This window comes from Gavialis gangeticus, unplaced genomic scaffold, assembly GCF_001723915.1.
Source record: "Gavialis gangeticus isolate Ggan-Ray unplaced genomic scaffold, GavGan_comp1, whole genome shotgun sequence".
Lineage (NCBI taxonomy): Eukaryota > Metazoa > Chordata > Crocodylia > Gavialidae > Gavialis > Gavialis gangeticus.
This window is the reverse complement of record NW_017729029.1, coordinates 80,573,372-80,597,747: the sequence shown is the minus strand read 5'-3', so window position 1 is coordinate 80,597,747 and position 24,376 is coordinate 80,573,372. Positions and strand designations below refer to the sequence as shown.

General features: G+C 44.3%; 2 long non-coding RNA genes across 3 annotated transcripts in view; one reads left to right on the top strand and one right to left on the bottom strand.

Annotated features, from left to right (window-relative positions):
* Positions 1-3,749, bottom strand: part of LOC109300908 — a 20,994-nt gene extending 17,245 nt beyond the window's left edge. Inside the window, exons 1-2 of the long non-coding RNA XR_002098366.1 lie at positions 3,652-3,749; positions 1,399-1,401 (exon numbers count right to left, since the gene is read on the bottom strand). This is a non-coding gene — a long non-coding RNA (uncharacterized LOC109300908). The remainder of the gene's footprint in view (positions 1-1,398; positions 1,402-3,651) is intronic.
* The window catches only part of LOC109300907, a 76,617-nt gene that overhangs the window by 29,108 nt on the left and 23,133 nt on the right, over positions 1-24,376 (top strand). The window lies entirely within an intron of this gene.

The window sequence follows — 24,376 nt, the reverse complement described above, 5'->3', positions numbered from 1 at the left end:
TCTCCTCTGGATTCTCTCAAGCTTCTCCACATCTTTTTGAATTGTGGAGTTCAAAACTGGATGCAGTACTCCAGGTGCAGCCTCACCAAGGCTGAGTACAACAGGAGAATGAAGTCCCAGGATTTTCTTGAGAAGAATCTATAGATGCAAGCCAGTGTTTTGCACACTTTACTAGCTGCAGCATCACACTGAAGGCTCACGTTCATCTTGTGGTCAATGATGACCCTCAAGTCTCTTTCTTCCGTAGTGCTAGCCAGCCTAGCACTGCTGAGCCTATAAGCATGCTGCGGGTTTTTCTTCCCAAGGTGGAGAACCTTGCATTTTCCAGTGTTAAACATCATCAGGTTTTTGTCCGCCTATTTCCTGAGCCTGTCAAGGTCAGCCTGGATCACCATCCTATCCTCAGGTGTGGATGCTTTACCCCAGTGTTTAGTGTCATCAGAGTACTTAGCCAGTCTGCTTCTGATACCAATGTCTACATCATTAATGAAGATGTTGAATAGTGTTGGCTCAAGGACAGAATCTTGAGGGACCCCACTGGTCACAGCGTACCATGATGATTGACTTCCATCAGCCAACACCCTCTGGGTCCTACTGCGGAACCAATTCCCCAGCCAGTGAATTGTGGTGAAGCCAACGCTGCAGTTGGCAGGTTTTGCCAAGAGGTGATCATGGGATACCAGATCAAAGGCTTTTTTAAGTCAAGATATACAACATCAATCTCTTCTCCCTTGTCCAGGTGATAGGTCACTTGGTCATAAAAGGAAATAAGATTGGTTAAGCAAGACCTACCTGCAACAAACCTGTGCTGCCTATCCCTCAGGATACTGCCATCAGCCAGTCTGTTAAGTATGGCCTTTTTGATAATCTTTTCTAAGACCTTCCCCAGAATAGAGGTCAGGCTGATGGGCCTGTAGTTTTCCGGGTCCACTTTCCTCCCCTTCTTGAAGATAGGCACCACATTGGCCTTCTTCCAGCCGTTGGGCACTTCACCAGAGCACCAGGAGTTCTTGAAGATCTGTCCCAGTGGCTGAGCTATGATGCTTGCCAGCTCCTTGAGTACCCTGGGGTGTAGACTGTCAGGGCCGGCTGACTTGAAGGTGTCCAGCCTCTTAAGGTGTTCCTTCACAAGGTCAGCATTCATGGAGAGGTAAGGAATCATCCTCACCCAGGCGTTCCTGTCCTGTAATGGGCAGGGGCACCTCTTGGGACTGGTAAAAAACTGAGTCAAAGTACCCAGTTAGCAAGTTGGCTTTTTCCTGGGCATCAGTTGTCAGTTGTCCCATCTGGTTTAGCAGGGGTCCGATGTTGCCCTTGCTTTTCCTCTGGCTCCCCACATATTTAAAAAAATGACTTTTTATTATCCTTGATACTTGTAGCCAGTTGGAGTTCAGTCACAGCCTTGGCTTTCCTGGTTTGCTCCCTGCAGGTCCGGACCAGTTCAGAATATTCCTCCTTGGAGGTGGGTCCAGTCCTTTATCCTTTGTAGGTCTTTCTTTTTAGACGCAGGAGGTCCGTTAGTTCTCTGCAGAGCCAAGGGGTCTGCTGTGCCCTTTTGCTGCCTTTCCTCTGCGACGGAATAGACTTAGCAAGATAGGCTAGCATAATACATCTTAATAAGATACATGGTAGTGTCCATTGAGCATAGTCTCACTCAGTGCTGACTCTTTTTCAAGTCATGGTGAGCTGCAACATTGAATAGATTGCATCTTTCTCTTCAGTCCCACAGCTCAGCTGGACCTTTCCCCCTCATTTCCAATCAATCCTGTTTTTAAACCAGTCTTACATGTCTGGCAAATATCACCCAATAGGGCCCCAAACAGCATAATCAAAACTCTGTTGCCCTCTCTCTCAGCCTGTTGCATATGATTAGTGTGACCCACCATCCACAAAGTGGGACCAGACCTGGTTTTCCTGTGCCTCAGCTGCACAGGGTGATCTGGTCTGGCTTGAAATCATTCTGTATATATATAAGCCTTTGTCTGTCTGTCCATAATGTTTTATTCACACTCTGATTGGTTGTCTGAAACAACCAGAGTGCTCCAAGAGCATTTGGGACAGGAGGCAGTGGCTGGAGCACCACCATGATGGTGGGGACGGAGCTGATGGAGCTGGGGACAGGGGCAGGGAATGAAGCCAGGTTGATGTTAAATAGCTTGTTAGGTAAGTTACTCATCAGAGCCATCCCAATCTTGATTCCAGCTTCAAAGTTTTTTTACTCTATGATTCCTGCCTGTCCTAGTCTTGTCAGATGCTTCCAACCCAAATGTCTGCTGCACTTCTTCGCACTATTTCACCTTAGTGTGGATCAGCTTTACTACAATTAGCTCTAAGCCTTATCCAAAGCGCACCTTGCCTTACTATCTAACCAAGTGCTTGTGGCCCTATAAAGTGCACAGGGCTGAGACTTGAAGTATTAGTATTAGGCAAGGGTTAATTCTTATCTTGTTTCCCAGTCAAGAGTGGCTGCCTCTTGCAGTTCAGTCAGAACTTCCTTAATCTAAGGTACCAAGTGTTCCTCCTGTCCATTTCCTAGCAAGAGAATTAAGGGAGCAAATTATTGTTCTTTTTCTGGATCTGAATGTCGCCACTGGCCCCAGAATGCTCTCATCGGCTTTCTAGGTCCATGGGGAGGTTTCTGTGGTGCCTCACTTGAGTCTCTGTGCCAGTGTCCGCACTCCTCCTCAGCCATGGGCTCCACCAAATATCCTGGCATCTTCAGTGGTCTCTTCTCCCTCTCTGAATTGTCATTCTGATTACCTTTTACCTGGCCAGGCTGCCCATGCTCAGGTCAGCTGTTTCTTGAAAAGGGGACAGGACGCTGCAGCCCACCATTTCTGGTGTTGCTTCAGCAGCTTTCTGTATTCTTCTCCCCCCTGCTGACATGGTAATCTCTTGTTTAACCTTTTCTTGTTCTCATTCTCCTCACGGCAGTATTTGGAGTATACACACATGCTTAGCAGTGCTGAGCTGTGGTGTCATCATGACTTGAAATAATGTTGTTTTTGCTGAGACCTAGAACAATTCTCTTTATGGTAAATCATGAGCCATATGGCTTTGAACTACTGTCTTGCTAGTTTGTGCTATATACAAGTATGTACAAAAGTGTTGCTTAAACGTGTGTTTATGGAGTACCTGTGCTAAAACTTGCAGCAATTTCAAAAGAGAGAAAACTAAAAATTCTGGATGAACTAGGTCTATGGGTTCCTGTAGTATGTTCCCCATATGCAAGTTACTGCAGGTATGTTTATTTCTAGGTTAGTGTTTTTAAACTTGCTTCTCACTTTCAGGTGCTCAGGGGAACATCAGAGAAGGGGGGAAGGTGAAAGAAGATGGGGGGAAAGGGGGCTACTTGACCCCCCAGATTTATTTTCCCTCTTGTATCAGGGGGAGGTGGAAAAAGTCAAGGGAAACCTCCAATAATTAAACTCTGTACCTGGAAAATTATAATACATTTCTAAATGTTCCACATATAGAATCTAGTTATTGGAGACTTGTCTTATAATTAGGGTAATCTTATATTTGTTTAAATATGGTTGGGTTTTTTTGCTTGAATCTGAGAAAAGAGGAGTTTTGACTTTTTGGTGATATATGTCAATATAATCTAAAGCAGGGTTTTTCTAATAATATTAAAAATGTTTTGATGAAAACCCTGAGAGTCCCCTGCACCCGTTACCCACTGTAGCAGTCTGGCAGTGGAGGCTGCTGCCTGGCTGTGACCTGCTGCACATCTGCCAGACCTGGATGGGGACTGCATAGCCAGTAGAGGCCAGTCCCTCTAGGCCAGGCTTGTCCAACATACTGACCGCGGGCTGCCATGCAGCCCTCCAAGCTGTTTTCTGAGGCCTGAGGTGCTGTGACAGGAAATGAAAGTAAACACTGCAGGCAGCGTGCTTTAGCACCTGGGTGAGGGCCAACCACACAGATGCTCTGGCAGCCAGAGCATCTTTGTGGAGGACTCATCCTCTGGCTGCCTCAGGGCATAGTCTGGGACCGTGCCCTGCCCCGCTTGTTTTAGCTCCATTTTTGTTTACCCCTGGATATCCAGGGGTCTAATTTTGCTCCCATGCTGAAAATTTGCAGTGTGGGGGAACCTTTTCCTGTTCCTGCATGTACCTCTTGCAGTGTCTCAAAGGGGTCTGAGATGCTGCAAGAGGCATGTACAGGCTCATCTGGATGCGCCCTGGGTGCCTGAGTGATAACTGATCCTAGCAGGAGCCCCCTCAGTGAAGATTTTTTGTTCAAAGTTACATTTTAACAGTTGTCAGTTAGCCAGTTTTTAAAGATTAATTTAATGTGTGCTATGTTTATTGTTCTAGTTTCTTCATCAAATATCATGAGCTATCAAGTTAAATGCCTCACAGCTGGGGTCAGAAACCTGCAGGCTATATTTGGCCAACAGAGCCATTTTATTTGCCTCTGGAGCTTGTTGCTTCTGCAGTGGTTAGGTGGTAGTGGGATTCAGTAGCATTTTTGCAGCAGGAGGCTTCACCTAGGTAGTGGGTAGAAGTGTCACTGTAAGGCAGAAGTGAGCTATTATTTCAGCTGGATGCCCACTTTTGGCATCCAGCTGAGGGCTGCAAAGGGCTGCAACGGTAACCCTGCCAGGTACCCCATCCCCTGATCGGCATCTTGGGACTGGAAGTCCTGCCTTGACCCTTGACCTTTGCCACTGGATGATCACCCTCTCACCCCCACTACCTTACCCCTGGAAATACTCCTTTCAGGAGGGGATTTGCCATCTTGGAACCAGAAAAAAGACAAAGCATATACTAAAAATCAAATATCTACTGTAACATGTTTTAATTTTATTTCAAAAAATACTTTTGTCCTGATTTATGTGTGCTTGTGTAGTGTATATAGAGGTGATTGCAAAATAGCTCAAAATAAAGTCTTACTCTTGTATATTGTGTGTGGGTGTGTGTGTGTGGGATCTGTGGCGGGGTACAGTTTTTGAAGGAGTGTGGGTGTTTTGGGGGGAGTTGTGAAGGGGTGTGGGGCTTGTAGCAGGTTGGGGGCTGGGTGTGCAAGCGTGTGTGCATGGGTGTGGGAGTGGGTGTGGGGCTGTGTGTGGATTGGTGTGGGGTTTGTGGGGATGTGTGTGTGTAGGATTTGTGGGTGGATGTGAGCCTCCCCACCACACTCTCCCCCATGGCGCACAGCCCTCACTGCTGGCAGCAGCAGCAGGTGGTGAGCTCTTGAGGAACTCCTGGCCCACTGTAGGCAGAGCCTCCCAGAGATGCGTAGCTCCAGCTGAATCCTGGTTGCTGCATGTGGCAGCATGGAACCTGCTCAGCCCACTGTTGCTCACCTTCAAACCAAACCAGGCTGGTTCCATATCAGCATGTGGGGCTCCTGGCACTACAAGTAGGAGCCACATGTGACTGGGCCGGGCCAGCTGTGTGCCTCCACATGGGACTTCCCGTTGGAGTGCTGGAAGCCCCATGGAGAGGCACAGAGCCAGCCTGCCCAAGCCAGCCTGGCCTGACCTGGCTCGATGATGTGCAGCTCCCACCTATAGTGCCAGGAGCCCCACACTGGCTTTCAGAGGGGCACCCACAGGCTGGATAGAATGGCTTGGTGGGCCAAATATGGCCAGCAGGCTGTATTTTGCCTGCTTCTGCTCTAGGGGGTAGTAGTAACTGCAGCTATGATTCCAGCTGTAGTGGTGACTGGGTTGGAAATGGCCTGTGATTTGCAGAATTATATTGCATCAACCCTATTACTTGATTACTAAGTGATTTTGACATGGATCTGTGTTTCATGAATGCACGTATATTAATGTTAATTTTATTACTCACCTACATTTTGTTAATCAAATACTGTACAAGATATTCTATCCCTTTTCCTGGGCTTACAGAGCTGTGTCAGGTTGACAGGCAATTTTTTGCAATTTGTGATGATTCTACCATTTCCTACTCTTAATGTACAAATACCTTTGTTAGAATCATATTTGTTCCTAAACCTCTCTATCTTATCCCTAGTTCATAAATTTCTCTGTGTCCTTTTGCTTCCCTTATCCATTATATCCTTTTGTTTGTTTACAGTTCCTAATGATTTTGCCAATTTATTTGTTATATACAACAATTTTTTTCTGCCCTGGATTATTAAAACGTATTTCTATCTGTTCTCCTCTCTTCATTGGGCTTCTTCCCTTCTCTCCGTCTCTTCTCAGATTCCTTTCTCCTTCTGTCTCCTCCTGGGATGCTCCCTTGGAGTCCCTTAAATCTCCTGCTGGGTCCACTGGTGCAGTTCCCTATTGGCTGCCTGCCTGACCCAGCTGCTCCCTCTTTGCTCGCCGGTGTAGTACTTTCCTTTTTCTTTTGTTCTTTTCCCGTGCTGTTCTTCTTTTCTGGTGTTTGGATTCCGGTGGCTGGGTCTGCTGTGGCAGCCTTTGATCTGCCATGGCCCTAGCCGGCTCCTTGGCTCATCCTGACTGTAGTGGGGTTTGCCATGGCTCCTCCAGCTCTGTGAGGTAAGTTTTTCTCTTTTCCTTTTTTTTGGCCCTGCTTGTGGAAGGGTGCTTCAGGCACAGGGGTCTTTCTAAAATGATAATCATTATGATGTAGGATGGCACTCTATTAGGAGAATATAGTAGAGAAAATGATAGTAGGAACAGGAGATTTAAATTTAAGAGGTTTCTTTTCTATGAGATGAAAAACATGCATAGAATTATCTCTGTTACTCACTGCATTTTAAAATTAGTGAAATTTATTAATCAAATTCAGAATGAAGAGTAAAATAAGAATCTGGTTAGAAGACAAGATGATGGCAAAATATTCAAATAAGATAATTTTTAAAATCTTTTAACGATTTATTAATCCTTGTTTACTGACGTCTGGATTCTTACACCAGAAAGAGCAGGAAGAGAGAATGTGACTGGACTGTTGATATCTTAAGAGATTTTAGAGGAACTATGAAAGTGGTGTATTCTGAGGGCAGTACTTAGCTGCCTTTGACAGATATAACTTCCTGGCTGTTCTAGCTGAAATGATCAACCATACTGAACTTAATCCACCTTGAGAGTTAGCTCTGAAAGTCAGTGATTTAAGGCCATTCAGCTATAAGGTAATGGTCACTCACTGAAAAAACTTCAGATACAAGAAATCAGTGACAGACATATATGGCTGTAGAAGGACCTTTACCTCCTGGTCTACAGTACCACTGTGAATAGTTTTTTGTTCAACAAGCGTGTGTGTGTGTGTGTGTGTGTGTGTGTGTGTGTGTGTGTGTGTGTGTGTGTGTGTGTGTGTGTGTGTGTGTGTGTGTGTGTGTGTGTGTGTGTGTGTGTGTGTGTGTGTGTGTGTGCACATGATTGACCACAGGAGTACCCTCCCAACGGATGACATGATCTACCACAGGGGTATTCCCCCCAGTTGGTGCAATTGACCACCACCCCGCTTGGTGTGATTGGCTGCGGGGGGACCCCCCTCCCCGGTCGGTGTGATTGGCTGGTCACTGACTGGCCACTGGGTGGACAAGTACCCCCTGACTCAGGAGGCAGTATTTGCCCATGGGCAGGGGTGTAGCCAGATACTGGCTGGCATGGTCCCCTAAGGCAAAGGAGAAGGGAGGGGGGTTATTCCCTGTCAGCCCCCCAACCCCCCACTGCTCCAGTGGTAGGGGTAGGGGCATGGCCAGATGCTGGCTGGCATGGTTCCACCATCTGCCTGCCTATCCTGGGCCTGAGGCTGGAGCTGGGGCTAGGGCTGCATGGAAGAGCTGGACCCACGTGTGGATGCTGCTGAGGGTGAACACAAGCACAGAGGGGCCAGGTTGGACTGCAGGGGCAGGGCCCTTCGCAGTCAGCTGTGGCTTGGGCTGGGGTCATGGGAGCTATGTGCCCAGATTGCTCCCAGCTCCCTGCACCCAGGTCAGGATGGAGTGTAATGAAGACACAGCCAGCTGGGAAGGGCCCTGCCCCTGTGGCTCAGCCCAGGACAGCCCCACTATCCACCTGCCTCACTCAGGGCTGAGTCTGGAGGGCTGTGGGCACTGCTGAGGGTAGGGACAGAGATGCTGGCCAGGCCAGGCCAAAGCGGCAAGGCCCTTCCCAGCTGGCTGCAGCTCCATGAGAACCCAGCCCACCATGGGTGCAGGGGCCTGAGAGCAATCTGGGCACACATTTCCTGTAATCCCATACCAAGCCACAGCCTGCATGGAAGGGCCCTGCCCCTGAAAACCAGCCCAACCTGGCCTCTCCTACCTTCCATCAGTGTCTCCTGCAGGCTGGCCGAGATCAACCCTGCAGTCCCAGCCCAAGCCCCAGCCCCAGCCCCAGCCCCAGCCTCAGCCCTGGGTGAGGCAGGCAGATGGTGGGGCCATACTAGCTGGCATCTGTCTATGCACCCTGCATGAGTGCCCAGTGAGGAGGAAGGCCAGGTAGATCCTGGCTGGGGTCTCTGTGCCCATGGGATAGTGAGGGGACAGGGGAGTTTGATCCCTCTCATTGCCCCCCCTTCATCTGAGGTACTGCCCTGGCTGGGGTGTGCCCACAGCCCCCAACACCCCTCCTCATTTGGGCAAAGGCAAAGGCTACTTTTCCTTTTCCCCTCCAGGCACACTTCAGCTGGGGTCCCTGCAGGCCAGGGTGGGGCTTTAAACCCCTACCGAATCATACTCAGTTTCCTGCCAGGTCCTATTCATGCACCCCCCCCCCACCACCACCAGTCAGCTTCTCTCTGGCCTTGAGGCTCCTGATGAAGGGAGGGGAGGAATCACTCTTGCACCCCCCAGCTTCTACCTTGAGCCACTGCAGGCATATGGCCACATTTCCAGAATCAAAAGTGAATATCTATTGACTTTCAAATTGGTTTAATCTATGCAGGTTAGACTAACCTGTAAAGATGGAATCAATTCAGGCTCAGGCTTTTTGATTATATGCAGTTAGCCTTTAAGGATAGACATTAAAGTAGCTAGTTAGTAATTTTGCTTGACAATTTTGGTAAAGTTATAGGATCAAACACACAGCAAATTTTTAAATAGATGAGAATTGATAAATAAGTTAAGGTCTTCTCAAAATTGGGGAGGGGAGTGGGTGGCAGTCTTCAGTCATAGCTATCTTTTCTTAGTAATGGAAATGTAATACTAGCTTGGGGACCCCAATTTTATTTTGGTTCCTCTCACAGCTGAGCCAGGGTGGGGAGGAACCAAAGCAAAAATTGGCACCACAAATCAAATGGACTTTCAGGAATGTGGATGTGAAGGCTGTATATAGCAACCTGATTGTAAAGGGGAGCTTCTCTTTAGATTTCTGTTCATCTAAGCTAAGTGGACAGTCAAAAGCACAAGGCAGAATTGATCCAATCTATGCAGGTTTCTCTAAGCTGTGTAAATTGGATCATGAATGAAGGGAACTCATGGTCACCTTTGGTGGAGGTAGACACAAAAATGCCTGTACTTGCTGAGGCCAGAAGCTGGGGGGGGAAGCTCCCACTTCTTATCCTAGTATATCAAGGAAGGCAGAGGGAAGCTGAGTGGGGCCATCCCTGATTGGCTGTCAGACACCTGCTCCCAACCTCCCTGGACCCCTGCACCCATCCTCATCCTCTCAGGAGAGCCCGAGTGGCCCACCATTGAGTAACTTAATTTAAAATATATATTTTTTCCTGGTTTACATGTGTTTGTGTAGTGTCCATAGAGGTCATAGTATAATAGCTTAAAATAAAGTCTTATTCTTGTATATTGTAGGAGGGTGTGGGGAATATGGAGGGGTGGGTATAGGTCTGTGGGTATGTGGGGTGTGGGGGAGGGTGTGTGTCTGTGTGTGGGATTTGTGGGGGGGTGGACAGGTGTGGGGGTGGGTGGGTATGGAGCCTCTGACAGCCCAGACCCAGTGCTCCTGCCACCCTGCTGTGGGCCCCACTAGCGCTGGCGCTGGCCCTGGGGCACTGGCACAGGCCCCACACTCTCACTCAGCTGTTGCTGCACTCCACATGTCTGCTTGCTGCCCCTTTCCCCTACCTGCCGCAGCCTTTCCCCACTCCTCCCCCCGCCCACCCACTGGCTGGCACCACATGGTTTACGGCTGCAGTGCCAGGACTGCAGGAGCTGGCCTGGCTAGCTCTGAAGATGGGGGTGATTGCCCACAGCCAGGGGCAGATAAATATTAATTTTCTACATTTTTTAGGGCTCCTGCAAGCGAGATAGAATGGGCTGGTGGACTGAATGTCACCCATGGGCCATATTTTTCCCGCCCTTCCTGTATGAAGTTCTCTCATCCCTGTCACCCAGTGCAGGCCTTCTGGACTGCCTGACTTGTCCCACTGGAGCGTAGCACCAGCAGCAGCTGGCAAGATGTGCTGGGAAGCCTGGGAGGCTCATGTTGACCAGTGAGAAAAGGAGCTTTCCTTAGAAGGAAGGATTGGGCCTCGCCACACAGTACAACCCCCCCGGCTTCCCAGTATAACTTACCAGAGCCTGGCACCAGCAGCAGCTTTTAGGAGGCTTGTGCCAGGAGGCAGGGATAGGAATGCTTGTTAGAGGGAGGGACTGGGCCCCACCGCCTGGCACAAGACCCTAGGACTGCCCAGTGTATTCTGTCAGCTGCCACTGGTGTTGGACTCTGACAAGATGCACTAGGCAGGCTGGGTGGCAGGCCTAATACTTTCCTCTATGAAGTGCTTGTATCCCTGCCACCTGACACAAGTCCTCTGGGTTGCCTGGTGCATCCTGCCAGAGCTCAATACCAGCAGTAGCCAGCAAGATATGCTGGGCACCCTGAAGGGCTTGTGCCAGATGGCAGGGATGAAGGCACTTTGTAGAAGTGGGATGGAAGCTCCCTGCTGTGTGGCCCCCACCTATGCTGGCTCAGAGTCAGGGCTGTGTGGTGGGGGGCTCCATTCCCCTTCCCACCTCTCCCTTTCTTTCTCTCCCCAGCCACAGGTACTTTTCTGGCTCCTGTCTGTGATAGCCAGGGGGTGTTGCTGGGCTGCTAGATAAGGACCAACTGATTCTAGCATGCTTTCTTGTGAGAGGCACCTGGGACGCTGGAGGACAGTGAACTAAAGCAATTTGCTGCAGGATCTAGGACAGAAGTTCAATAGACCAGTTTAACTTAAACCAATTAAATCTGATACTTCATCCATCCAAATCTATATTAAATGGGGTTTTGCCATTTTGAAACTGGTCTATGTGCATTCAACTTCTATTCTATTACAGGTTTAGGCCAATTTCTGATCACTTATACTGGTTTATGTGTAACTTCTGTCCTAGTCCTAGTGTTCTTTGCAAATTCTCACTTCCGCTGAAGCACAGAATGCAAATACTGGATATTAGCTCAAGAAGTTTGACTACCTTGGTCTTTCAGGGTGAAAGTTCTCAGTAACACTTCACTTTCTCTGCTTAACTTGAAAGTGCTTCATTAGGAAATCTGCTTAATCATGACATCTCCTTGGGAATCCATCTCAGGCTAATTATTCTTAATAACAATAACTTACATTTACAGGTGATCGTAATTTACTTATTTTCAATTGTGGTAGGTGATAAAATGGTGCTTAGGTCTTTTGTGTGTGTCACTTTCAGGAGATGCAGTAACATCTTAGCTTCTTCCTTTTCCTATATTAGTATAGGGAATTATACATATCCTGCCACTCAATTTGTGTGTTAAATTGTACAGGAGAAAATAAAAATACATAAATGGAACAATACTATAGCCATGCTTATTTGGGTATTGGATGAACAATGTTTTTTTCCATGGAAACAAGGGTTAATTTTCCTATATTCAATAGAAGAAGTATTTGATGCAAACAGAAAGGCAGTCCTCCCTCTCCCTGCCCCTCATGTCACAATCAATATTGTGGAAAAAAAGACAAAATAATAGCTATAATAGCTAAATGCAAATAGAAGGGTTTCAAATTCTTAGAGAGAGTTATGTGTATATATGCATATGTAACTAATTTTATTCAGTCATATAATATACCTTTTTCAGATTTATTATGGTTATAATTCAAATATTATTATTCCAGTTTTTCTGCCTGTAATTTAACCAGTAATCTTCAGAAATTTATAAAAAGAAACATTGCCTGTATAATATCAACACTTTTATAAATATTTTAGAGATGTTTATCCTAAACTACTACTAAGACCCTTGCTGAGCAGCAGTGGAAATGGCAGTGCCCAGGCAGAAGCTGCTGGGTGCAGGGAAAAAGTGGCCACATCCCCACTCACTGCTGCTGGGCCCTTCTTACAGCTTTGGTGGAGCTGGTAACAGTGGCAGAGAGAAGTTGCAGGGCAGCTTGGGCACGGGGTCTGGGTGGTTGCAGCAAAAATGATCCAGCAGCAGTGAACTGGATGGGACCACTTTTCCCATGTGCCCAGCAGCAGCTTCCACCCAGCTGTTGCTGCTGCCATTCATCAAGGGTAGGCAGGTCCAGAGCAGGCATGGGCAACCTGGGGCTGGGGCTGTGCAAGTGGGTCTCAGTTGGTTCAGAGCTTGTCTGCTTCAGCCAGAATGAGTCTGGAGCAGGTGTGGGGTGGGCCAGGGCTGGGGCTGGGGCTGGGGCTGTGCACATGGATTCCCACTAGTCTCTATGGGGCTGGGGTCAGTGGTGGTGGCAATTGGAGGGAGCTGTTGCTGCCTGGCCTGGCTAGAACTGGAGTCCAGCTGCAGAGCTGTCCCAGCCCCGCTGTGCACCTGGGAGTGGCAGGATCACCACAGGCCAGATGGGACCTGGGCTAGGTGCGACTGAGTCCTACCCATGGGCTGTATGGATTGGATCCAGCCCGTGGGCCGTATTTTGCCTAACTCTGGGCTAAACCATCCTATCCAAGTGTGTGTCTAATGTGGGCTTGAAAGTTTTGGAGGATAAAGAGTTCACATTTTCTGTAAGTAGCCTGTTCCATTTCTTGATTACCCTCATAGTCAGAAACTTCCTTGTACTCTCCAAACTAAATTTTTTTTACTGCAACTTAAGACCATTGCTCCTAATTCTGTCCAATTTGGTCCTGGATAAAAGCCCATCTCCATCCTCTCTGTTATCACCCTTCAGGTAATTAAAGACTATTATCAAATCCCCCTTCAATCTTCTCTTCTCCCGACTAAATAGTTCTAGTTCTTTTACCCTTGCCTCATAAGTCTTGCTTCCCAAGCTCTAATATTTTTTCTTGCTCTCCACTGGACTTTGGAATAAAACCTGTCTACAGCCTTCTTGAAGTGTGGGGCCCAGAACTGGAAACAGTACTCTAGGTGAGGCCTCACCTGTGCTGAATACAGTACAAGAATCACTTCCCATGATTTCCAAGTGATACTCCTTTTAATATGATTCAGTGTGCTGCTGTGTTTTTGTGTTTTTTTCCTTCCCCACCAACAGAATGCTGTTGGCTCATATTCAGCTTACAATGTACTGCAAACCCTAGGCACTGCATCATTCCCAAGACCTTATTTGTGCCTGCAGTTATTCTATCCCAAGTGCAGGACTTTGCATTTGCCCTCATTGAATCTCACCTGAATGACTGCAGTATATCCAGGTCATTCTGAATCCTAGCCTTGCCTCCAAAATGCCTGCAACTTCATCCAGCTTGGTGTTGTCTGTAAATTTGCTAAACATGCTCTCAATTTCATCATCCTAATCATTAGTGAAGATGTTGAACAATATCAGACCCAGGACAAACCCCTGGGCAACCTCACTTGATACCTTCTCCCAACTAGACATTGAGCCATTAATGGCTACTTGTTGAACATGGTGACCCAACCAGCTTTGTATCAATATTATAGTGCTTTCATTTAGTCTGTATTTCCTTAACTTGTTAATGAGAATGTTTTGGGAGACAGTGTCTTACAGTCTATAACATTACATTTATTGGCAACATAAAGTAAATATGTCTTAGAGAACTGTTTAATTTTTGCTGGAGGACTTTTCTGGGCTCTACAGCAGCACAGTATCCAGGATACATAATTCTGGTTTAATTGTGCTGCACAAAGCCACCAAACTCTTTGAATTTTTGAGTCCAATTGTATTTCATATTCCATTGGAAAATGTGCATGTCGAAGAAAAATTAATGAAAGAGGTGTCCAGGAGCTCAGAATAGCACACTGTAACTGCAATAGGATGATGGACTTTAATTATAAAGTATCTGGATTTACAGTAGAGTATATGGTGGTAATAATATTTCAGTGATGTGAAGCCATAATGTTGAAAGCCTGCATGTTGGCAGTTACCTGTAGTAATAATCCTTATAGATAAAGGATTGACAGTTACTGATCAGATAAGAATAAGGGAAGATAATCACAGAACTTTGGAAGGGATCTTAGGGATCATCTAGTCCATGTCTCAGTCTTACATTATAGAAGAACTTCAGTTCTAAACACAGCAAAAAAGTTTAGAAAGTTTATGAAGATAAAAATGTATTGAGACATGGACAGTGCTGAGGAATTGTTATCTGTAAGTCTTCTTACATTAAAAGACTTCAGGTCTTTGATTCTACCCCAATAACTTAATGGCTACATACACAATGAATATATTGGAGAAAATGACCGATCTTCATAACTGGTAGAAAAAATATTCTCCATAGGGTATATAATTTGTTTTGCCTGAGAAATCACCTGCATAATTTTCCATACATAACACCATAGAAATAATGTACTGGCATATTTGGGGATGCTGCACTTGGTTTCTATAGTGCATTATCCCCTTCAGTAGAAAATAAGGTACAAAATTCACATACCATATTTACATTACTAAAGAGGACCCCAGGAGCCTATCACATTCTAAAAACATTTCAATTTGTACAGTAAATAAAATACAGCAAAATTTCTCTGACAATTTCTGAAGTGCTTTGGATCTTTCAATGAACAATGTTATGTGAATGTCCTCCATTATCATTGTCTTTTTAATATAACTCTGTACTCTTTTTTATATGATTTAATTTAAGAGTTGCACATATTTTAAAGAAGCTGAGCCTACTCAATGAATAAACTCAAGCAGAAGGCATACGAGCATGACTGGACTGTCACAAGCTTTTGTGGCGGGGAGTGTGTGCTAGCTGAAAAGTACTGCAGTCAGTCAGCCATAGTCTGTCTGATCCTGTAAGACCTATAAAGCTAGTGCATAAGACATACCAGTTTCCATAGTCAATAGCACACAAGTGAGTGATGTGCCTAGTATTCACATCTGACTCTCCTCTGACTCCCCAGAATGAATCAGCATTTACACAAGTGTTGACTCAGGACTGGGCCTTTGTCCTGAGCCCAGAGCAAGGTTCAGCCTCTCGAGCTAGAAAGAAGATGGCTTAATCACAGGGTTGGTCCAAGGGTAATTGGTGCTCTAGGTGAACTGTGCACTTCGGCACCCTCACCACTTCCAATATGAGGAAAATAAGAAGTCTAGAATGAACTTTTACTTCTGGGAGGTCTTTCTCCCCTTACCAAACCAAAAGTTTTAGACCAAGGGCAGGCAATTATTTCGGGTGGAGGGCCACTTACTGAGTTTTGACAAGCCATCGAGGGCCACGTGACAGGCAGCCCAGGGCAGATTAATATTAATTTTCCAAATTTTTTAGGGGCCCCACAGGCTGGATAGAATGGCTTGGTGGGCTGCATCTGGCCCGTGGGCCACATTTTGTCCATGCCTGTCTTAGGCCAAGGTGGAGCTGTAGCTGGCCAGGGATGTTGTTTAGAGTGATGTTCCTGTTATTTTGTTCTACATATAATTTTGGCACCCTAGGCAACTGTCTACTTCACTTAATGGTTGGACCGGGCCTGCTTAATCACTCTGGTTCAGCACCCTGACTACTGTAATATAAATATTAAATAATACAAAGATATAAAACCAGACAAAGCTGTCATGACGATTTTGTTGTAATTTTGAAAGTCAGCTTAGGTTTGTCAAAAAAGGGGGAGGGAGAAACCCCTGCAAACACTTCTTAATGCAAATGTTTTTCATATCTGGTTTGGTGTGAAATCTATGAGGAAGAATGACTGATTTAATTCTCATACAAGGCTGGGCAAAACTCAGTGAATTCAGCTGTTTTTGCTTTGAGTTCTTAATTTATGTGAAGCAAAATTCAGAGTGTAGTACAAACCCATGTGAAACCAAGCTGCAGAGATAATGAGTCCCAAGCCATCTTTGTGAACTGAAACCACCATACTACATATAACTGTATTCAGACTGAAGTTCTGGAAACATTTGTTATCTACTTTTTCTTTAGAATAATGAAATTACTTTCATTTTTCCATGATTACACACACAAAAAGCAATACACTATCTCCTTCAGGCTCCCTTGAAAATCCCAGATGAAATTATTATGATTTCCAAGCTTGCATTTTGTTCTATCCAGGCAGACTTCTGTGTCTAGACACAACTCCATTAGCCTCTGGGTTTGAGTACTGGTGCAGCCAAAGGGCCCCAAAGAGTTTCTCTCTCAAAGTATGGACTGAGCTACATTTTTGGGAGAGTACTTATATTTGAGCTCACCCTGTCACTGTCATACCTGAGGATAAAGGACTCTACTCTCCAGGGCTGTCCTGATAACAGCTTTCATGACCAGTAAAGCTCCTAAAAGAGAAGGAAACATCATTGATTAAAAGCATATTAACAACAGTATCAACAAAGCCATAGCAATTTTCTCCATGAAAATGTTAAGCCTGCTTTGAAGTGCAGCCTGTTTGCTCACTCAACAATCAGAGAATCAACACTTATCTCTACTGCTCAAAAATAAGAAAGAGCTCTTTTAAAAGGAAATTAATTTTCATTCTTGATCTTGATAATTTTTTACTGAAACAGTAGAAGGTTCAGAAAATGAATTACATTGCTTAACAGAACAATACTGTCCACTTTAGATTCATTCACTTGTATTATTTAACTGTACACTATAACAGGTTGGAATGAATAACTTAATGGTAAAATGAAACTGGCATTATAATTACTAGGGCGTGTGAAGCAGCACCATTCTGCTTCAACTTCTGTTTCAATGGAACAGTGTTTTGTTTTGAGTTTTGTTTCACTTTGAAACCATTTCATTTTTTTTCATTGAAACTGTTTCGCTCTTTCAATGCTGTTTCAACATTTTGCCCATAGACTATTCTTCACCCAGTGCTGGGAAGATCAGTGCTGCTGTTGGTCCCAGCCAGCAGTACTAGCCTCCTGTGATCTGGCAGGCAGATCGGGGGCCCGCACTCCTGGGAGCAGTCTGGCACAGCCCCCACAGCCCTCTCAGGGGTGCAGGCGAGCCCCCACTCTGCAAGCTAGATCACAGGAGGCTAGTGTTGCCAGCTGGGACCGGCTGTGGATGCAGCTAATGCCGGGAAGATGGGTGCTGACACTGGCCCCAGTCAGCAGCACCTGCCTCCTGTCATCTGGCAGGCAGATCGGGGGCTCACCCCCAGGAGGGCTGCGGGGGCTGTGCCAGACTGCTCTGGGGGTTGCGGGCCCCTGATCGACCTGCCAGATGACAGGAGGCTGGTTTTGATGCCTGGAGCCAGTGGCAGCCAGGGCTATCCTTAGGGGTGGCAAATTGGGGTGACTGCATGAGCCCCACACTTTGGGGTGCCCTGTGGAGCTGGATGGTTGGCTGTGGTAACTCTGCACTGCTGCTGCTGGCTTTATGTCTGGCTTCTTGCAACCCCCTCCCCCCTGCCACTGGCATTGCCACCAATGGCAGCAGTGGTGGTTTCTTCGCATCCAGGACATGCAGCATTGGGGCACAGGCAGGTGTCTGCATGAGTTGATTTGCCCTGGGCCCTGCACCCTCCTCCCCACACCCCACGCCCTTGGGACAGTCCTGGCTACAGCTGACGCAGGCGGCAGAACCACCTGTCTGGTGCTGCCAGCTAGGACCAGCGCTGGGCACAGCCCATGCCGGGAATATCAGTGCTGCCTCTGGCCCCAGTTGGCAGCACCAGCCTGCTGTCATCCAGCAGGCAGATCCAGGGCTCACCTGCATCCCTGGGAGGGCTGCAGGGGCTGTGCTGGACTGCTCCCAGGGGTGCAAGCCCCTGATCTGCCTGCCAGATCGCAGGAGGCTGGTGCTGCCAGCTGGTACCAGTGCTGAAGCCAAGTAAGCCTGACTTCACAACTCAAAATGTTCCAGAACTTTTTTTTTCAAAACACTCTAAATGTTTCAAGAGCTCTTGTTTTGTTTCAAAGCTTTTTCAAAGGCTTTTGTTGCTTTTTTATTTAGCTGTTTTGAGCTCAGAATGCATTGAAACAGCTTGGTGAATGAAAATGGAAATGAAACCCTGGGTGAAATTTTGCACAGCCCTAATAATAACACAGCCTTTTAAAAAGTAGAATATAATTTTTGTTAATAAATAATTTTGTTTTAAAGTTTGTTTTCTTTTCTTTGACTTTCTTTTGGAGCATATAACTGAATATTAATAATGGTTTCAAAATGAATACTATATAAAATCATTTGCATATAAGATAAAATTATTAAATTAATATGAGAGCAAAAAGTTTTTGTGTAAGAGTAATTGCTAACATTTCTTATCTCTAAAAAGACTGATATTTTTTCTTTCTCCAAATACTTACATTTCCCCCCCTTAAAAATCAATCATGTGATATTTTAAAATGATCTAAATTGGCCTTGTTCTTAAACTGAACTGATATTTCTACTCCCAGGAATTTGGTGCAGCTTCATATTTTAAGCTGTTAACCACAATTAATTTGTGGTTTTTGTGAAGTAATTATTATTACTTCATGTTTAATAGTTGATTTACAACTTTATTGTTACATATGACTACATGTAAAACCTTTCCTAAAACTTCATTTAGCATCCTAGTGCCCATCTTTAAGAAAGGGAAGAAAGAGAATACAGCCTGGTCAGATTCACCTCAGTCCCTGGAGCAATCATGGAGCAGGTCCCTTAGGAATTCATTTCTAAGCACTTGGAGGAGAAAAGGTGATTAGGAACAGTCAGCATGGATTCACCAAGAGAAAGTCATGCTAATTGTCTTCATTGATGAGCTGACAGGCTCTGTGAATGTGGGAAGAGCAATGGATGTGATGTACCTTGATTTTAGCAAGGCTTTTGATACAGACTTCTACAACATTGGGATGGAGTGCGCCCTCAGCAAGATTGTGGATGACACCAAACTGGGGGGATTAGTAGATATGCTGAAGGGTAGAGCTAGGACTAAGAGATACCTTGATATATTGGAGGATTGGACCAAAAGAAATCTCATGAGGATCAATAAGGACAAGTGTAAAGTCCTATACTTAGGTTGGAACAATCCCATGCATTGGTGCATGCCGGGGACTGACTGGCTAGCAGGAGTTCTGCAGAAAAGGACCTGGGGGTTACAGTGGACAATAAACTGGATATGAGTCAACAGTGTGCCCTTGTTGCCAAGAAGGCTAACAGATTACTGAGCTGCATTGGTAGGAGCATTGCCAGCAGATTGAGGGAAGTGATTCTTAGGCTCTATTCAGCACTGGTGAGGGCACTTCTGGAGTACCGTGTCTAGTTTTGGGCACCCTACTATAGACAGGATGTGGAAAAATTGGAGTGAGGTCAGCAGAGATCAACTAAAGTGGTTAGGGGTTTGGGGAACATGACTTCTGAGGAGCAGCTGAGGGAACTGGTCTTATTTAGTTTGGAGAAGAGAAGACTGAGGATTTAGTAGCAGGCTTTAAGTACCTGAAGGGTGATTCCAGAGAGGATGGAGCTAGACTGTTCAGTGGTAGCAGATGACAGAACAAGAAGCAATGGTCTCAAGTTGCAGCAAGGGAAGTTAAGGTTAGATATTCAAAAAAACGTTATCACGAGAAGGGTAGTAAAGCACTGGAACTGGTTAACCAGAAAGGTTGTGGGATCTCCATCCTTGGAGATTTTTAAGACCCAGCTGGACAAAGCTCTGGATGGAATGACATAGTTGGGGTGGTCCTGCTTTTAGCATGGGATGAACTAGATGAACTCCTGAGGTCCCTTCCAACTCTAATTTTCTCTGGTTCTCTGATTTTCCTCTATCAAAAAATGTTCTGAGGGAGGGCACTTTAAGCCCAAAAGCTTAAATCCCAGTAGCTCTTCAAGCTAGACAACAAGGCCAGGTACAGAGAGACTCTTACACCTTTACTGGTATAAGTGATTGGAAACCAGCACCAGTTTATACCTATATCAGAACAGAAGTTCAGCATGCAGAACCAGTCTATACCGGTAATGGAAGAGAAGTTTGGCACACATGACTGGTTTAAAAATGGTGTAGCCTGGTCTAAGATTTGCACCCTCCCCCACCAAAGGGCAAGTGTGTGTTCTATTTACTACTGATCTAAACTACGTTGCTTACAGAAAACTGCATAACTTAGATCGATTCTGCCTCAGGCTTTTTGAATATCTGCACCTAGCCAAAAAGATAGTACCAAAAAACCTTCCTTCTCAGAAAATGTAGAGAAATGTTTTTTTTCTTGTTATGTCTTTGAAACAACAGATGACACTCTGTAGGACATTGAAAACACTTTTATGGAAAAATAAATATGTACACTCTGCCAAACAAATCACAGTGGGCACTTTAAGCAAATTTAGCAAGTGGGTAGAATAAATATGGTGCCATATCATGCATATTGTATGAGACCACAGGCCCTTACATTTTTACTCATAAATGTTTAAGTGCTTGCAATTTTCCAGTCCAGTAATTTAAAATGAAAAATATTTTACCTTTACAGAAAATTAGTTGGAGCACTGAAAACCATTAATTGTCTGAATTGAGAAACTTTGTTGGAGACAAAAAATAAAAGAGAAGGCAGTTTACAGGGTAACATTCTTCCTAGACTTACCTAATGATCGTACATGTTTGGAGCGGAAAAGTATGGAAGTAATTTAGGAACTAAATCCCATTAATGTCAATATGCCTTGGGCCTCCAAATTACTAGACACTTATGTAAATGCCACTAAGGGTGAAAATTGGTCAGAAGACATATTTAGGCTACAGTCCTACAAATACTCTTACACATAATTTACACATTCTGCCAGATGTGTTATCAAAGATATGAAAAAGGAAAGGAATAAGCTTGTGTATAAAGGTAAATGTATTTGTAACACTGTTGGTTTGACTCCTAAGAGCATCAGTAAAGTAATGTGTTAAAAAAAATCTTGCTAAAATGTGCATATACAAATTGGAAAACTCCACTCAGTTTTTCCTGCAGTGGTGAAGACTAAAAATAATTACTAGATGATGATGAAATGAAATAGCACCCACCCCATTACTTTATCTACAGTTACACTGCAATAAGCAACCTCAGAACAGCCAGCTATATATATATATACACACACACATATACACACTCAAGTGCATGTTAGAACGCTAATATAAAAGGAAAATCTGACCTCGCAGAAGCAGCCATTTAACATGGAAATTAAATGAAGCATATGATGAAAATCTGAGTTGTGTTCACAGAGGTAAATATAGAAAAATGTCTATCTTTTCCTTTCTTGACTTTGAACTTGCATCAGTTACATATATTAGATAATTTCTTTGTTTATGGAAAGTAGACCTATTAGATAGACAAGCAATGTTTTAAGAGGGATTAAAACTGGTTACATAAGCCCCTTCCCATTCCATCCCATGCAAACGCTTGAAGAAGGACTTACCACATTATAAAACATATCTTAAATATACCTAGTACCTACACAGCATGTATTAATTGACTATGATGAGAAATTTGCTCCTAGCTACCACAAAGAATGAAATATGTTGCACATAATGGATTCATCTCCTTCATAGCATAACACAACACCATAGTTAGAACCTAACGATGTTACCGAATACACTACTCAGCATTGACACGCATGTTAAGGTTGAGTATGTGGTGGGGCATTATGCATTTGTGAGGGAGGTACAAGGTCATCATTAAAGCTTTATAGTACTTTTGTGAAGGATCTTCACTCGATGGAGAGTGGTCTCTAGGCACTGGATTACACATAGAATCCTGATTTGCCTGCATTAAATTCCATTGTGTTAGCAATGAGTGAAACATGTTGCTCCTGACCAGCTTATTGTCTAGTAATGTAAGAAACTTATATAGTAAATCAATTCATGACATTGATCCTACATATACTATAAAATACATTTTATCTTATGAATTTAAAAGTCAGGATTGACTTTACCAGTGAAATCAGAACAAAATATAAGGTCCCTAGAAACTAACACTATAGAATTTGTTCTTCCAAAATCCACTAGTTTTGCTGATGAATGAAATATAGATTCTTCAACCTCTTTCTCCTGCAAAATATTTTTGTCAATATGTCTTTTAAGTATTCTCTTGGGTATAAGTGTATTAGTAATAATGATCCGCAATATGAATCTCTTCCTGTTTTCAGCAGCAGAAAACAGAAACTCACTGGCTTGCTTCTAATGAGAAGACTCATGTTTCTATCAAAACACCCGTATAATTTTGTCAATGTATCGCAAAGTTTAAGTTAAAATTTAAGATGTACAAAAAAATTTGATTCCCCATAGTGATGGACTTGTATTTTCAGAATACTTATTTCAGAATCTCTTATTTTAGAGAATAAGAAATAGTTTGATCTCCAACATCATAAAATATCATCACAGTCATATTTTAAACAGTAAGGTTGCTGGGTAAAGAATAACTTTCTGGTAGGGGCATGCTCAAAATCATTTCTACTACAGGAAAATATTTTCCTGAATGTTTTCCTGTGCTGAAAAGGGGACATTGGAAATTTTAGAGAAAGTTTAGTTGTTTCCCTATGAAATGATCCATTTCTCTCTCTCTTTGCACCTAAGTGCAAGTATGATCAACAGGATATAACTATATTTGACAAAACATTAAGTACATACTCAGGTGGTTGAAATGCAAAAAGAAGTTATAGGAATATGTGCACACATAAATGAAAATGAGATAACTTTAATTGTTTTCTGGGATTACTAGTGTCTGGAAATTTTACTTAGAAGTCACTTTTTAAAATCTGTCCCAGTGAGACTTGTTACCATCTGACATGTATTGAAACCTATGCTAAATGGATTATTGGCAACTTGATAGTCTTGACTGGGAGGCTAAGGACTGAAGCCAGAAGACTGAACTGTTTTCTCACTCATATAGATAGTTCACTTAGAGCAGGACATATTGACATAAGAATAGGAAAAGATTTTTATTTCAATATGAAGTTCTGTTCCCTAGTGAAACAAGTTACATATTCCAGCGAAAGTAGTGAAAAGATAGAACATATACTTCTTGCTACAAATCATATTTAGATGGGAAAGAAACTATATAATAGCAACAATAGCAATAACATAGAAACATTTTAGTAAGTGGCTGTGCAGCTTGTCAAGTTGCTTTTGACCTCAGATACCAAGACATTTATTTTAGAGTGCATGTTTGTTAAGGTTTTGAACCTAGATCAGTGTTTCTCAACCCACGGGTCACAGCCCAAAAGTGGGTCACAAGAATATATGAAAGGGTCGCAAACAAAACTTTAAAAATGGATTCTCCTTTAAAGGAGAAAAACGTGGGAAACTGTGGTTTCCCCCTTGCAGGCTGTTAGAGCTCCAGCCTGCAAACAGCTACTTGGGAACACTCATGAACCACAACCCCCCTCCCCACCCCCCACACACACTGGTTGGATTCAGGCCTGGGGGTGGGGGACAGTGGGTTGGGAGTGAGGGGCACTGGGTTGGGACTGGTCATTTATTTTTGAGAACCACTGACTTAGATTATTGTTTGAAAGAATTGTGGGCTGAAATTACAGGCTACAGGCTTGGACGATTTGTCTGTCTCTTGCATTTTGGCGGATCTTCTCTAAGGGCATGTCTACACATGCCACAACAGCAATGTTGGTACTGCACCATAATTTAGTACTTCCTTTTGGAAGTACTGAATCACAGCATGGTACCTGCCTGTACTGTACTGTATGCATGGTGCACTGTTATTTTTAGCTGCTGCTTTGCCATAGCAGCAGGCTATACACCGAGGGAACACATTGCTATGGCAAAGTAGCACCTTGTCATATGTAGATACCCATGAACACAACATCACAGGAGCATATTGCTATGGTGATGTAGCATCACATTAGATGCACCCTAAAGAGTGCTAGGCAGGGACTGGTAAGATTAGTTCACAAAATTAATACTCTGTTATTCTACTTTTTAAAATAAGCAGAAGTTGGTTAGTTAACCCTATAGAGATATGTTTCATAGTTTCATAGTTAGTAGGGTCAGAAGGGACCTGAGCAGATCATCAAGTCTGACCCCCTGCCATGGCAGGAAAGAGTCCTGGGGTCAAATGACCCCAGCAAGGTGATTGTCTAGCTTTGTCTTAAAGACCCCCAGGGTAGGAGCCAGCACCACTTCACTTGGAAGTTGTTTCCAGATCCTAGCCACCCTGACAGTGAAGTAGCGCCTCCTGATGTCTAATCTGAATTTACTCTCTGCCAGCTTGTGACTGTTATTTTTAGTCACTCCTGGTAGTGCTCGGTGGAACAGGGA